Source organism: Heterodontus francisci, chromosome 44 (genome assembly GCF_036365525.1).
Source record: "Heterodontus francisci isolate sHetFra1 chromosome 44, sHetFra1.hap1, whole genome shotgun sequence".
NCBI classification, from domain to species: domain Eukaryota; kingdom Metazoa; phylum Chordata; class Chondrichthyes; order Heterodontiformes; family Heterodontidae; genus Heterodontus; species Heterodontus francisci.
Window position 1 is genome coordinate 14,188,626 of NC_090414.1, and position 16,806 is coordinate 14,205,431.

The window sequence follows — 16,806 nt, forward strand, 5'->3', positions numbered from 1 at the left end:
TGTAGCAATGGATCCAGCTGTCTCCTGACTGCTTTCAGTCCTGATCTGACAAATGGAGGGGGAAATGTGTAAGACCTTGGGCAGTTACGAGAATAAGGTGTAATGACCTGTGACGGACTGGGTTCAATCAACGCTTTTAGATCTCCTCATCTCTCGACTGGAGTCGTGCCGCAAAGAAGGGAGCCGGACGGGAAATATTTCATCAGATACGCATGAATATTACTTCCGAGTACAAGACTGTACGCCTACAAGGGACATTAATGTCAATCAGTGAACAGTAAATTTCAGATAGATATCAGAATACGCTAACTCCTCAGCAATTTTTAGAATGAATTGCTATTATGGGAGAGTTAATGTACTGGGAGGGGGTGCTGGGATTAATGTACTGGGAGGGGGTGCTGGGATTAATGTACTGGGAATGGGTGCTGGGATTAATGTACTGGGAGGGGGTGCTGGGATTAATGTACTGGGAGGGGGTGCTGGGATTAATGTACTGGGAATGGGTGCTGGGATTAATGTACTGGGAGGGGGTGCTGGGATTAATGTACTGGGAATGGGTGCTGGGATTAATGTACTGGGAATGGGTGCTGGGATTAATGTACTGGGAATGGGTGCTGGGATTAATGTACTGGGAATGGGTGCTGGGATTAATGTACTGGGAATGGGTGCTGGGATTAATGTACTGGGAATGGGTGCTAAGCATTTTTTTGTTTGGTTACACTCTCGGGTATCTCTTCTCTATCAGTGTAGTTAATTCCATCTCTCACAGGGTTAAATGTTTTTGTAAACAGTATAAAAATGGCGGATCCATCACACGCACTAGATTTCATTTGTAACTCTGCAAAATTGCACGTTTAACGAGACCAATGAATAATTACGTTTTGGACTGAACTCTGTTTTTCAATTACTCTGACGAGTTTTTCCACTTGATGTAGTGGAACTAATTATAACGAGGGTATTTCACTGAAGTAATGTTCCTTTACTGCAATTCACCATCCACTCGTGAGGAGGTGCTTGTCAAGCTTATTGTCACTGACTGAGCTGTGGTTCCTCTGCTTCATGACTCATTGAAGAATGAGGTTTATGCCCAATTCCAGCCTGTATTCCTCGGGAACTCCCGCTTCCCATCCCATCAGCAGCCAGTTTCCTGCAGTGTTTGAGTTTTCTCTGCACTCCTCTGCATTGGCCACTGTTATTGCAGTACCAGGACTCCCCATATTGGGTACTCCCCAAGTAGCTTAGAGGGTTCATCGAAACTACAGCACAGGAACAGGCCATTTGGCCCATTTGGTCTCTGCTGGCGTTAATTCTCGACACAAGCCTCCTCCCTCCCTGCTTCATTTAACCTTATCAGCGTAGCCTTCAGTTCCAATCTCCTGCATGTACTTACCTAGCTTCCCCTTAAACACATCTAAGATTGACAGGACATTCGACCAGGGTAGGCTGTTTCTGACCCTATCCTCATTGTAAACCACCCCCCTTCCCCACCCCCACCCCTAGGTGCCCTGTCCAGCGACAGTCAGTGCTGCAGGAGGGTTGGTGCCAACCTGGGTTTAAGCCGTGCAGTCACGTTTATGGGCAGGCTGCCCCGTAATATGCCGCTTCAACACTGTTCTGGTTTGGAAACAGGAAACTCTGCTCTGTGCATGCTCAAATGTGGCCTCCCACTCACGTCCAACACGGCAGGCCTTCAGTTTGAATGGACAGGGAGGGTTCTTGGCCTTTGGCACTGCCCACATGTGGGGTGGGGGAGGGCAGAATGACAACAGGCACTCAAAGTAGGATTCTGCCCACAAGTTTATAGGTTAATTGGCCTTTATAAATTGCCCCTAGTATAGGTAGTAGGGAAATATAGGGACAGGTGGGGATGTGGTAGGAATATGGAATTAATGTAGGATTAGTATAGATGGGTGGTTGATGGTCGGCACAGACTTGGTGGGCCGAAGGGCCTGTTTCAGTGCTGTATCTCTAAAAAAAAAGTTGAAGAGCATTGTCGTAGTTACGGTACTGAGCTGGCAGTCAGGGCCTCTGAGTTCATATCTCCACTGTGATGAGTTGTGATATTAAATTCAATAAGCCTTTAATTCCCACTCCAGAGCCTTGAGCCCATAACCAGGCCAACAGTCCCAATGCCAGGGAGGGAGTGCTACTGTCAGAAGGGTGGTATTGAGGAGGTGCCGCACTGTTGGAGGGTCAGTACTGAGGGAGTGCAGCACTGTTGGAGGGTCAGCACTGAGGGAGTGCTGCACTGTCGGCGGGTCAGTACTGAGTGAGTGCAGCACTGTTGGAGCTGCCTTCTTTTGGAGGAGATGTTAAACTGAGGCTCCAACTGCTCTGTCAAAGCCTCCACAGCCACTAGTGGGCGGCACAGTGGCGCAGTGGTTAGCGCCGCAGCCTCACAGCTCCAGCGACCCGGGTTCAATTCCGGGTACCGCCTGTGTGGAGTTTGCAAGTTCTCCCTGTGTCTGCGTGGGTTTCGGCCGGGTGCTCCGGTTTCCTCCCACAGCCAAAAGATTTGCAGGTTGGTAGGTAAATTGGCCATTGTAAATTGCCCCTAGTATAGGTAGGTGGTAGGGAAATATAGGGACAGGTGGGGATGTGGTAGGAATGTGGGATTAGTATAAATGGGTGGTTGATGGTCGGCACAGACTTGGTGGGCCGAAGGGCCTGTTTCAGTGCTGTATCTCTAAATAAATAAATAAAAGAGTAAGGGAGTCCCCGTCAGTGTCCTGACCAACAGCACAAAAGAAACAGACCATCTGGTCATTATCACATTGCTGTTTGTGGGAGATTGCTGTGCACAAAATAGCCTGCTGCGTTTCCTACATTACAAAAGTGATTACACTTCAGAAAAGTGCTTCATTGGCTGTCCAGAGCTTTGGGACGTCCTGAGGTTGCAAAGTGATCTTTTTTTTTACCTGAGGGCTTTGGGTCGGTACCAGACTGGACCATCAGGGAGCTCTTCACACCACTTTCTACAAGCGAAAGATTTATGGTGAAGCATTAACTAAGTATGATACAATTTATTAAGCGTGTTTGGTTGTAATGGACAATCACTTGGAATGAGAGTGTTTCAAAGCACTTATTAGTTTCTATTCACTCGAGTTATTTGCATAATTTGGAGGAAAGTTGTCGTGCCTGGAAGCTTTGATACGAGCAATTTCTCTCAGAGTTTAATATTGTAGAAGAGAAAAGTGCTCATTACAGCCAGAGAAAGTAATTCCTTCTTGTCTTACACTGCAGGAGTGGGACTCACTCACATGTGGCTGTACTGTAGATTCATCACATGGTCATGCTGAATTTTCACAGTGCTGGACAAAGCAATCTCAGTGCCTGACCCCCTCCCCCCATCCACTGACCCCCCCCCCCCCCCCCCATTCCTTCACTGCGGCTGGGTCAACATCCTGGAACACCCTCCGTAACAGCACTGTGGGTGTACCTACATCACTTGGCCTGCAGCAGTTCAAGAAGGAGGCTCTCCACCACCTTCTCAAGGACAATTAGGGACAGGCAATGAACGCTGGGACTTGTCAGAGGCACCCAAATCCCGAGAATCAGTTGTTAAAAAGAATGATTGGAAGCTCAGGTGTGTGGGATGATCAAATGAGCTCTGACTTCAAGCCCTGAGATTTCGATAGATCCTTGAAACATGTTTGTTGAAAGTAACTTGTTGGGGTTACTCTTCGCTCCAACCATCCGCCACCCGCGAGTCAGAAGCTCTCCTGGATGTTGTAATGCAAGAATGGACCGCGGATTATTTTTGTATCTTTTCGTTCTTCAGTTCGAGAACAGTGTGACAGCACGGTAGGATTCACCGGTTGATTAACCATCTGGCAGGGTGGCATTGTTATTTTTCTCGTGTCTTCATGCTCTTCCTTTACAAGATTAATTCCTGGGATGAGAGGGTTGTCCTATGAGGCGAGATTGAGTAGAATGTGCCTGTATTCTATGGAGTTTAGAAGAATATGAAATGATCTCATTGAAATGTATGTAATTCTTAGAGGAATTGACAAGGTAGTTTCACTAGCCTGTTTCACTTGGAGAGTCCAGAACTAAGGGGCTTAGCCTCAGGATAAGGGGTTGGCCATTTAGGGCTGAGATAAGGCGAAATTTCTTCATTCAGAGGGTTGTGAATCTTTGGAATTCTCTACCCCAGAGAGCTGCGACTGCTCAGTCGGTGCGTGTAATCGAGACACAGACTTTTGGGCATTACAGAAATCAAGGGATATGGGAATGGTGCTGGAATGTGGAGTTGATGTGGAAGTTCAGCCACGATCTTGTTGAATGGCGGAGCAGGCTAGAGGGGCCGATTGGCCTCTCCCTGCTTCTATTCCTTATAGAATCGCAGAAATTTACAGCACAGAAGGGGGCCGTTCGGCCCATTGTGTCTATGCCAGCGGACAGAGAGCTATCCAGCTTAATGCCACTTTCCAGCTCTTTGGTTCGTAGCCCTGTGAGTTGCGGCACTTCATGTGCATATCCAAATGTTTTTTTTTAAATTATGATGAGGGTTTCTGCCTCTACCACCCTTTTAGGCAGTGGGCTCCAGACCCCCACCACCCTCTGGGTGAAAAATAATTACTCCTCAACTCCCCTCTAATGCTTCGACCAATAATCTTTTATCGATGCCACCTGGTTATTGACCTCTCTGCCAAGGGAAATAGATCCTTCCTATCTACTCTATCCAGACCTCTCATAATTTTATACACCTCAATTAAATCTCCTGTCAGCCTCCTTCGTCCAAAGAAAACAACCCCAGCTTCTCCAGTCTTTGCCCATAGCTGCAATTTTCTAGTCCTGACAACGTCCTTGATATAGCACATTGATGTAGTTTACATGGATTTTAGAAAGACATTTGGCAAGGTCCCAGATGGAAGACTGGTCAGAAAAGCAAAAGCTCATGGGATCCAAGGGCAAGTGCTCTGTGCTCAGTGGCAGAAAGCTAAGAGTAATGGCCTGCCATCGCACTACATTCGACAGCCACCAGTGCCCCTCGGCTGCAAAGCGAGCCTTAGGCAGAGCTCTGACTGCCGCTTTGGCTCCAGGAGCAGAGCAGACACAATCTGCGGGCAACTCTTGTCTCCTCATTGTTTTATTGCAGTGAATCAGAGTGCCCTGGCCAACTGGGCGGGCAGGGGAGGGGACAGAGGTGGTGTGGGGTGGGGGCAAACTCAGCCATTTGTAGGATTGTGTATGGTGCAAAGGTAGAGTGGGAGGTCACGAGGATAATTACATCCACTGGTAAGAATGACCACTCCCTATGGTAGTGAGTTCCACATTCTCCCCACTCTCTGGGTTCTCCTGAATTCCCTTTTGGATTTATTAGTGACTATCTTACATTTATAGCCACTAGTTTTGGAATTCCCCCACAAGTGGAACCAACTTCTCTATTCTACCCTATCAAGCCCCTTCATAATTTTAATAAATTCTAACAGGTCACCCCTCAGCCTTCTCTTTTGTCGAGAAAAGAGCCCCCGCCTGTTCAATCATTCCTGGTACTTATAGCCTTCTGGTGTCATCCTAGTAAATGTTGTTTGCGTCTCCCCCAGTGCCTCTGTATCCTGTTTATAATTAAGAGATGAGAGTGTTTGGATGATATGCGGCTTTTAAGGTATTTGTAAAAGGCAGAGGGTCAGTCAGTTTCACCCAGCTTCCCCTTGCAATTCACAAATGCATTGCAGCAGCCAAGAGGTACTGGGTACGTGGGAGTAAAGATTGCGTTTTACCACTTCGCTTAGTTTGTAGGGAAGCTTTCATCAAACTCACTTAATGAGCCATTTACTGCAGCATCTCAATGAAGTAGATCGATTTTTAAACCGCATTTTTCTTATTGAGAGCGGAGTGGCAGAAGGTTTTAATTGGAATAGGAAGCCCACGATAAAAGTGCACTTCCGAGCCATCTCTTTCCTGGTTGGGCAACTTCCCACTGCTCCATTCTGTTGTCTAGGAATTTGTGACATTGGTTTAGGTTGAGATTATCCCCCACAGCGAAGCCTTGTGCAGTGGAATACTCTGACCAACGCTCACGGCCTGGGCCCAGTTATACTTTGATAACACAAAGCAGGGTTATACTTGTATATTTGTTTCTTCATGAAGTGTGTAAGGAAGTTACATTTGTTCAGAGGTTGAAGGCACAGATAGTATATGCAAGGGACTGATAGGAGCTTCACAAGTGGATCGTGTTTGTGTAGACGTGAGGGCCCAGATATTGCCCCGTTAGTTAGATACTTTACCACACCTTTCAGCATGAAAAGGTCTTGTGAGCAAAGTTTCTGGTAGTGCGAGCTGATAACAGCATGGCGAGGAAAACGGGGCAGAACCGAGGCCCAGTCTACCCTCTCAGCCACTATTGGAAGAAGAGCAGAGGGGAGTTCTCCCTGGTGTCCTGGGCCAATATTTATCCATCAACCAACATCACTAAAAAGCAGATTATCTGGTTATTATCGCATTGCTGTTTGGGGGAGCTTGCTGTGCACATATTGGCTGCCATGTTTCCCACATTACAACAATTGACTGCAAAGTGGTTTGGGAGATCCTGAGCTTGTGAAAGGCACTCCAGGAATGTAAACTAACCCGCTGTGCGTCGCAGGTCCTTTACTTGTAAAGTCTCCCGTCTGAAGTGCTTGAGATGCCCAGTCATCAGTGGCTGTTCTGTTGGTGTAACACTGCAGCAGTTACCACTGCACTGCGCATGGTAATTAAACAAAGCTGACTGGCAGCGTGTTAAGTATTAGTGAATAATGCACAGCAGGATGACTTTGGAGACGAGGCCCAGCAAAGTGACTAAACTGATCCCAAGACCGATAGATCAACAGAATGTAAATCTGGAGAGTTCATTATTACCGGGTTATCTGATCAAGGGGAGTGTTGCTATGGGTACACGCAGAATCTAATGCTTCTAACAAGAACATAAGGCAGTGAAATCTTCTGCTGCTCCATGAATCTTGTGCGATACCTACGTTCAACTGCACTTCTGTATTGCAGAAAAGTGGGCTTTATTTTATTTAAAATGTCACTCAACTTTGTCTTCCCTTCCTAAGGTGTGGCATTGTTCATGGATGTGGGTCAGTCCCTGGCCCTTTGGACAAATCCTTACCCTATCCCCTACCAGCCTGAAGAGAAAGGATGAAGTGGGAGCAATGAATTACTATTGAGGTGCAACCAGTTATTTATTTGAACACAGGAGCCAAACTGCGCACAGCAAGGTCTCTCCAAATAGGAACGTAGAAAATAGGAGCAGGAGTAGGCCATTCGGCCCTCCGAGCCTGCTCCGCCATTCATTATGATCATGGCTGATCATCCAACTCAGTCACCTGTTCCCGCTTTCTCCCCATACCCTTTCATCCCTTTAGACCCAAGAGCTATATCTAACTCCTTCTTGAAAACATACAATGTTTTGGCCTCAACTGCTTTCTGTGGTAGCGAATTCCACAGGCTCACCACTCTCTGGGTGAAGAAATTTCTCCTCACCTCAGTCCTGAAAGGTTTACCCCGTATCCTTAGACTATGACCCCTGGTTCTGGACTCCCCCACCATCGGGAGCATCCTTCCTGCATCTACTCTGTCAAGTCCTGTTAGAATTTTATAGGTTTCTATGAGATCCCCCCTCACTCTTCTTAACTCCAGCGAATATAATCCTAACTGACTCAATCTCTCCTTATATGTCAGTCCCACCGTCCCAGGAATCAGCCTGGTAAACCTTCACCGCACTCCATTCATATCAAGAACATCCTTCCTCACAGTATTCTAGGTGTGGCCTCACCAAGGCCCTGTATAATTGCAGTAAGACATCCCTGCTCCTGTACTCGAATCCTCTTGCTATGAAGGCAAACGTACCATTTGCCTTTTTTACCGCCTGTTGCACCTGCATGCTTACCTTCAGCGACTGGTGTACGAGAACACCCAGGTCTTATTGCATATTCCCCTCTCTCAGTTCAGATAATAATCTGCCTTCCTGTTTTTGCTACCAAAGTGGATAACCTCACATTTATCCACATTATACTGCATCTGCCATGCATTAGCCCACTCACTTAGCTTGTCCAAATCACCCTGAAGCCTCTCTGCATCCTCCTCACAACATCGCCCTCCCACCCAGTTTTGTGTCATCTGCAAATTTGGAGATATTACATTTAGTTCCCTCATCTAAATCATTAATGTATATTGTGAATAGCTGGGGTCCTAGCACCGATCCCTGTGGTACTCCACTAGTCACTGCCTGCCATTCGGAAACAGACCCGTTTATTCCTACTCTTTGTGTCTTGTCGCCAACCAATTTTCTATCCATCGCAATGCACTACCCTCAATCCCATGCGATTTAATTTTACAAGCTAATTGCTTATGTGGGACTTTGTTGAAAGCCTTCTGAAAGTCCAAATAAACCACATCCACTGGCTCCCCCTCATCAACTCTACTAGTTACATCCTCGAAAAACTCCAGTAGATTTGTCAAGCATGATTTTCCTTTCGTAAATCCATGCTGATTCTGTCCGATTCTACCACTGTTTTCCAAGTGCTCTGCTATAAAATCTTTTATAATGGACTCTAGAATTTTCCCCACTACTGACATCAGGCTGACTGGTCTATAATTCCCTGTTTTCTCTCTACCTCCCTGTTTAAATAGTGGGGTTACGTTAGCTACCCTCCAATCTGTAGGAACTGTTCCAGATTTATAGAATCTTGAAAGATGATCACTAAATCATCCACTATTTCCAGGGCCACTTCCTTAAGCACTCTGGGGATTTATTGGCCTTCAATCCCATCAATTTCCCCATCATTTCTCTACTAATACTGATTTCCTTTGTTCCTCCCTCTCACTAAACCCTGTGTTCCCCAACATTTGTATGATAAATGATATCAATGAGCAGACCATTTTCTTTTGGTGGTGTTAAGGGAGGAATGTTGGCTCAGGACACGGGGGAGAGCTCCCCTATTTTTCTTCCTTTTGTGCCTTAGGATCTTCAGTGTCCCCCCAGAACAGGCAGATGGGGCCTTGGTTTAGGGTCAGTATCTCTCTCGGTACAGCACTCCTTCCGGAATGACCCTATCTCTCTAAACGTTGTTGGAGGTTACACAGGGGCCTCGGACAGAGAGCAGAAATAACTAAAGATGAGAGATTACCGAAAACCTGTAGTACTGAACCGGAGCTGAGATTGCTGTGTCTGAGCCAGACTGGCACAGGGAGTGGGGCAGATGTCATGCTCTGTCCAACTGCAGTTTTACTTTCTTTCAAGAATTGCAATGTCAAAAAATTGGTTGGGTGAGATGGGTAGGTGGGGGGGGGGGGTTGGTGTTTGGGTGGGATGGGGAGGTGTTTGGGTGTTGGGTGGGAAGGGGTGGTGGGGGAAGTGGTTAGGTGGCATGGAAGGTGTTGGGTGGGATGGGGTGGTGTAGAGGAGGGTAGAGTAGCAGAGTCCCCTTTCTGTGTTGTGATCTGATTTTGAACTGGGGCAGTATACTCACGTTATTCATTCTGTGAGCAGTTTTAATATTGCTTCTGGTGATTGTTGGGCAGAAGCCTGATGGAGACAGTGGACTGTATACCCACCTAGAGTCATCCCTGTGCCCGCTGTCTCTACTCAGCAATGGCCTGGTGGAGACAGTGGACTGTATACCCACCTAGAGTCATCCCTGTGCCCGCTGTCTCTACTCAGCAATGGCCTGGTGGAGACAGTGGACTGTATACCCACCTAGAGTCATCCCTGTGCCCGCTGTCTCTACAGCATTGGCCTGATGGAGACAGTGGGCTGTATACCCACCTAGAGTCATCCCTGTGCCCGCTGTCTCTACTCAGCAATGGCCTGGTGGAGACAGTGGACTGTATACCCACCTAGAGTCATCCCTGTGCCCGTTGTCTCTACAGCATTAGCCTGATGGAGACAGTGGACTGTATACCCACCTAGAGTCATCCCTGTGCCCGCTGTCTCTACTCAGCAATGGCCTGGTGGAGACAGTGGACTGTATACCCACCTAGAGTCATCCCTGTGCCCGCTGTCTCTACAGCATTGGCCTGATGGAGACAGTGGACTGTATACCCACCTAGAGTCATCCCTGTGCCCGCTGTCTCTACTCAGCAATGGCCTGGTGGAGACAGTGGACTGTATACCCACCTAGAGTCATCCCTGTGCCCGCTGTCTCTACAGCATTGGCCTGATGGAGACAGTGGACTGTATACCCACCTAGAGTCAGCTCTATGCCTATTGTCTGTACTCAGCAATGGCTCTAGCAGTAGCCAATGTAAAATGTGACTGTAAAGGGAACCACAAACTTGCTCATGAATGCAGGCACCAGTTTATTCACTACTCGGTCTCTAATTATTTCTCAGCAATTTCTTATTCCCCTAACCACAGACCTGTGCTGTCATATGTGTTGACTCAATTGTTGCCTTCATTCCGAAAGTGTTGGGTAACGCTTGAGACACCTTGGGTTGAATTTTCCTGCAGGTGTCAGTAAACCAACATCGGGACATTTGCAGGTCCCGAGCCAGTGATTCTAGGCAGCCCACCTATCCAGGCAGGTTTACGGGAGGCCGCCTCCGCAATCGTCATCCAATGAAGGACAGCGGGTAGAACAGGGATGCAGGAGTACCAATGGGAGGGCCCAGCAGCCAGCCAGAAGCCCCACTGGGAGAGGTGAACGCTGCTGAATAAGAGGCAAACCTGGGGGGCCTCCTCGAAATGGAGGAGCTCACGAGAAGGTCCAGAGGGAGTAATAAAAAAAAAAAGACCCAGACCTGTGTGAGTCCTCAGTTTGGAGCGGGAAACCCTCCAACAGAATGCGTTCAGCCGTGAACTGGACACAGTGCTCAGGGTGGATCTAACCAGAACTGGACACAGTGCTCAGTGTGCGTCTGACCAGAACTTGACACTGTGCTCAGGATGGCTCTAACCAGAACTTGACACTGTGCTCAGTGTGGGTCTGACCAGAACTTGACACTGTGCTCAGTGTGGGTCTGACCAGAACTTGACACTGTGCTCAGGGTGGATCTAACCAGAACTTGACACTGTGCTCAGTGTGGGTCTGATCAGAACTGGACACTGTGCTCAGTGTGGGTCTGACCAGAATTGGACACTGTGCTCAGTGTAGATCTGACCAGAACTTGACACTGTGCTCAGTGTGGGTCTGACCAGAATTGGACACTGTGCTCAGAGTGGATCTAACCAGAACTGGACACTGTGCTCAGTGTGGGTCTGACCAGAACTGGACACTGTGCTCAGAGTGGGTCTGACCAGAACTGGACACTGTGCTCAGAGTGGGTCTAACCAGAACTGGACACTGTGCTCAGTGTGGGTCTGACCAGAATTGGACACTGTGCTCAGAGTGGGTCTAACCAGAACTGGACACTGTGCTCAGAGTGGGTCTAACCAGAACTGGACACTGTGCTCAGGGTGGGTCTGACCAGAGTTCTGTACAGATTGATCATGCCCACCTCTGACTTGTACTGCACTGGTTCGGTTCTGTCATTGAACATTCTTTCTCTAATTGCAATAGTTGAAGCTCCGAGCTGAACAGTTTGGTCCAGTCAGTAACACTGACTCCCTTCTGAGTCCGAAGGCCATAGATTCACACGGCTGTCACAGCCTAAAGACATCCCAAATCAATTCAGAGCCAATGACGTACTTTGCAATTTGCCATGCGTAGAAGGAGTGGAGATGAAATAAACAGTGAAATGGAGGAATTATGAAGTTAAAAAATCAACTGTTAAAACTAAATCACAAGAACTAGGACGTGTGAATCACAGTCAAAGTGGAGTAGCGGCCATGTGACTCCTTCTGGACTGGAAATCCACAAACTCGTCTGCAAAGATGAGGCTCGTTAACCTCATCTGAAATAGCTCTGAAGTTGAAATCAGCTGTTGCATATTAATGACTCTGATCGACATGAACAGATTAACAGAGGATGCTGGAGACAGTCTAACTCATAGCCAAACCAAGATGAATAAGGTGTAAAGCAGCAACATCATAACAATGATTCTCATTCAAACATCAAACGATGGCCAAGGTTATCATCCTGGCCCATTTTGTGGTTACAGCAGGGGAGTAGGCCATATGTCTCCTAACAGAAACTCTAATGTGATAGATTTTGACATTGAAAAGGTAGCTCTCTGGAGAAAGGGAGAGAGATAGAGATAGAGAGGAGATCATGCCAACATCACAGAAAGTCTGTTGGAAGGATCCAGCAGCAAGAGAAGAACCCTGCTGACCAAGAACAGCCACCACAGTAGAGGCATCACAAAGTGACTTTGAGACTAACCATCTGTGAAGCTAACAAACTACATAGCACCAGCTTTGGGCTGTATTACAACCACTAGAGCTCTACTATACCTCCGCAAGTTCAAGACTGAATAATCAGGCCTGCAACTTCTTAAAAAAAAAATGACTTTTCCTTCTGAGAAGACTCAATAATCTTCTGTAAACCACGAACACTTACCTTACTCAGGACTTTAAACTACCTCTTACCCTTTTCTCTCTATCTATCTATTGTGTATGTATGTGTGGGTGAATGTGTGTGAGAGTGAGTTTGCGCACATTTCAGGATTTGTTTAAAAATAGTTTTTTTTTTAACCTATGTTTAAAATCTGACATTTGTCTGTTTATTTGATTGTAAAGACACTCAGGGGCGAAAGCATCATTTTAACAAAACATGATTGCCGTTATTTGGGAGGTGAACGGTGGGAACCACCCACACCCCTTACCACCTGTCCATAACAAAGTGTAGACAATGTGAGAAACGCAGCAGCCAATTGCACAGCAAGCTCCCACACACAGCAATTAGATAAATGACCAAGTATAAGTATTGTCCCAGGGCACCAAGGAGAACTTCCCTGCAATTCTTTCGAGAGTGGTTTTGGGATCTTTTACACCCACCTGAGGGGGCAGACGGGGGTTTCTGTTTCACATCTCATCTGAAAGGCAGCACCTCTGACAGTGCAGCACTCCCTCAGTACCGCCCTCTCCGACAGTGCAGCACTCCCTCAATACTGCCCCTCCGACAGTGCAGCACTCCCTCAATACTGCCCCTCCGACAGTGCAGCACTCCATAAATACTGCACCTCTGACAGTGCAGCACTCCCTCAGTACTGCCCCTACGACAGTGCAGCACTCCCTCAATACTGCCCTTCCGACAGTGCAGCACTCCCTCAGTACTGCCCTTTCCAACTGTGCAGCACTCCCTCAATACTGCCCCTCCGACAGTGCAGCATTCCCACAGTACTGCCTCTACGACAGTGCAGCACTCCCTCAGGACTGCCCTTTCCAACTGTGCAGCACTCCCTCAATACTGCCGCTACGACAGTGCAGCACTCCCTCAGTACTGCCCCTACGACAGTGCAGCACTTCCTCAGTACTGCCCCTACGACAGTGCAGCACTCCCTCAGTACTGCCCTTTCCAACTGTGCAGCACTCCCTCAATACTGCGGCTACGACAGTGCAGTACTCCCTCAGTACTGCCCTTTCCAACTGTGCAGCACTCCCTCAATACTGCGGCTACGACAGTGCAGCACTCCCTCAGTACTGCCCCTCTGACAGTGCAGCACTCGCTCAGTACTGCCCTTTCCAACTGTGCAGCACTCGCTCAGTACTGCCCTTTCCAACTGTGCAGCACTCTCTCAGTACTGCCCTTTCCAACTGTGCAGCACTCTCTCAGTACTGCCCTTTCCAACTGTGCAGCACTCCCTCAGTACTGCCCCTCCGACAGTACAGCACTCCCTCAATACTGCCCCTCCGACAGTGCAGCACTCCCTCAGTACTGCCCTCTCCAACTGTGCAGCACTCCCTCAGTACTGCCCTCTCCAACTGTGCAGCACTCCCTCAGTACTGCCTCTACGACAGTGCAGCACTCCCTCAATTCTGCCCCCTCCAACAGTGCGGCACTCCCTCAGTCCCGCACTGGGAGTGTTGGCCTACTTTATGACGTTGGGGCGCTGGAGTGGGACTCAAACCCAGAACCTCCTGACTCAGAGGCAAGAAAAGGACCCACTGAACCACGGCTGACTCAAGTCCTTTCTTTCGTTTTCAGGTGCTTTTTTTTTGTTCAATTTAGCAATGAAAATTTTGAAACAGAGGAAGGTTTTTTTTAATTTGATGAATAACCTTTTGTTATTGACATGCACTATTCTGAGTCTGGTGGAGTATGCAGTCTTTCATCTCGCTGACAAGGCCAGCTCCCCAGAGTCATGGAGCACCATTCATTTAATCAAATTGTAATACTGTCATGATTCTGACTGCTGCTGCTGTGTTTCTTCAGTCATTAATAACTCTAACCGAGTATTTCAGTACTGACGTCTGTTAACTGGCATTTTTAAACAGCTGCACCCATGGCTTATAAATTAAAAATGAAAATATTTGGAGCTTACTCTTTTGTTAAAATAATTTGCCAGCTAATCAAAGGTAGACCCGTCACTCCCTGCATAAATCAAACTTTAAACACTCCCAAAAAGTGCTCTTTACATCAGTTGGCAATGGGAGTAACTCTCGGTGAAATAATGTCAGTGAAGATATCTGGAGGTAGAGTTTCACTTCAGGTGTATTCAAGAGAGTGGACGCAAATTGTGCTATTTTTCAAAATGACGTTACAGTTCAGTCTCCTTGATGTATTTAAGAGTGATAACTTGCTGAACCTTTATGAATCGAGCTAGAGATGGGTTTACCACATGGAAGAAGCATTTTTAATCAAAATGTCTTGTCCACCACCTGAGAGTGACTTAAATAAGCTACACCAACCCTTCGCTAATTTCATTAATGTACACTGCTCAGACTCTTAATAAATTAAATATTTTTTAACATGTAAAACGTATAAGGCGTGTCCTCACGCCTAAAAAAAAAGGAAAGCTCAATTTGAAGAGCCTCCTCAAGAGGCCGCAAATGACCACAGTTCGTGGAGACTTGCCGTGCTTATTATTTCAGTCTGGGGGCGTGGCCTGTCTTGCGGCAGGGCTGGCTTTGGGCAAATTTATTTTTCAACCAGGGTTAAAGATGGCGGGGACTTGATTTACGCCTGACATCATTTATTCTTACAATTTCCCCCCCACCACATCTTCTGCGCTGGCTTGACCAATTTCGCCTCTTTACTGCCAATAATACTTCAGCTCCCGAGCCGGAAAGTAGAAAGAACCAAAATGGATTCCTTTCAGTGCTGCCCCTGTTCAGAGAGGGTTGAATTCAAGTTGGTCAAACTCACACCCTCATCAGTCATTCCCTGGGGTTCAAGCCAGGCTGATGGGACGAACATCTTTGTTCTCTGCTAACCGTAGGCTGGCTAATTAAAATGGTTTGGATAGTCTGTGTCCAACTAGCAATGGGAGATAATCTCCTGCACCCTTACAAGGAAGAGTAATTGTGTGAGAAAATGAACTACCACAGTAGTGCTTAAAGGGGCTAAAAGGATTAAATTATGAGGACAGTTTACATGGACGAGGCCTACTGCCCCCTCCCACCCTCCCCCCGGAGTATAGAAGACTAAAGGGTGATCTAATTGAGGTGCTTAAGATGATTAAAGGAGGGTAGATAGTTTCTCTCTATTTCCTCTGGTGGGAGGAGTCCAGGATAAGGGGGCATAACCTTAAAATGAGAGCCAGGCTGTTGAGGGGTGATGTCAGGAAGCACGTCTTCACACAAAGGGTAGTGGAAATCTGGAACACTCTCCCCCAAAAAACTGTTGAGGCTGGGAGGTCAACTGAAAATGTCAAAACTGAGTTATGTAGATTTTTGTTAGGCAAGGGTATTCAGGGTTACTAAGGCAGGTATATGGAGTTAGGATACAGATCCATGGTCTAATTGAATGTCGGAACAGACCTGAGGGGCTGAATGGCCTCCTCCTGTTCCTATACTCCTCGAAGGTTCACATCCATAACTCCGCACTGCAGTCAAGACATCACTTCTATGGAAGACTTGCATTTATATAGAGCCTTTCACCACCTCAGGATGTCCCAAAGTGTTTTGCAGCCAATGAAGTACTTTTGAAATGTAGCCACTGTTGTAAAGTAGGAAACGCAACAGACAATTTGCGCACAGCAAGCTTCCACAAACAGCAATGTGCCAATGACCAGACAATCTGTTTGAGTGATGTTGGCTAAGGGCTAAATATCGACCAGGACACGAGGAAGAACTCCCCTTCTGTCCTTTGAATAGTGCCACGGGATCTATTACATCTACCTGAGAGGGTAGACAGGGCTTTGGTGTAATGTCTCATCTGAAAGACAGCACCTCCGACTGTGCAACACCCACTCACTGCTACCTCTCCTGTGGTGCAGCACTCCCTCAGTACTGCATGGGAGTGCCAAGCTGGATTATGGGTTTAAGTCTTTCGAGGAGGACTTCAAAAGAACTTTATTGGCTGTAAAGTGCTTTGGAACGTCTTGAGATTGTGAAAGGTGCTCTGTAAATGCAAGTTATCTCTTCTTCTAACTCATCAACTCTCCCTGCTGTCCTGCACCAGAGTCCAGATGGAGATGGACATTCAGACTGTGTGAGGTCAGACTGAGCCTCAGATACGACCAGATGCTGGTCCAAGTGTAGGAGTGTTAATGAAATGTTTCGTCTCATATTGTTTTGCATTGAGGAGGTGTAAATAATCAAGTGAAATCTGCTATCTGTTTTGTATTTTACAGCTGGTTATAGATAGTGTATTCTTCCAAATTACAGGACCGCTGGTGATCAGTTGAATCCCCGGGACATTGCTAGATATTTTGTATGTAAGGGAACGCTCCAGTACATCATGACCAAGAGCTCACTTATGGGTGTGGTCTTTGTGGTTAGGTGGAATGCTAATACTCTCCCAGGCAGGGAATGATAGGTTGAGCGCCAAGCTAAGA

General features: G+C 47.2%; 1 protein-coding gene across 5 annotated transcripts in view; it reads left to right on the forward strand.

The window, feature by feature from the left end:
• The window catches only part of LOC137355917 (pyruvate carboxylase, mitochondrial-like), a 1,077,083-nt gene that overhangs the window by 830,578 nt on the left and 229,699 nt on the right, over positions 1 to 16,806 (forward strand). The window lies entirely within an intron of this gene.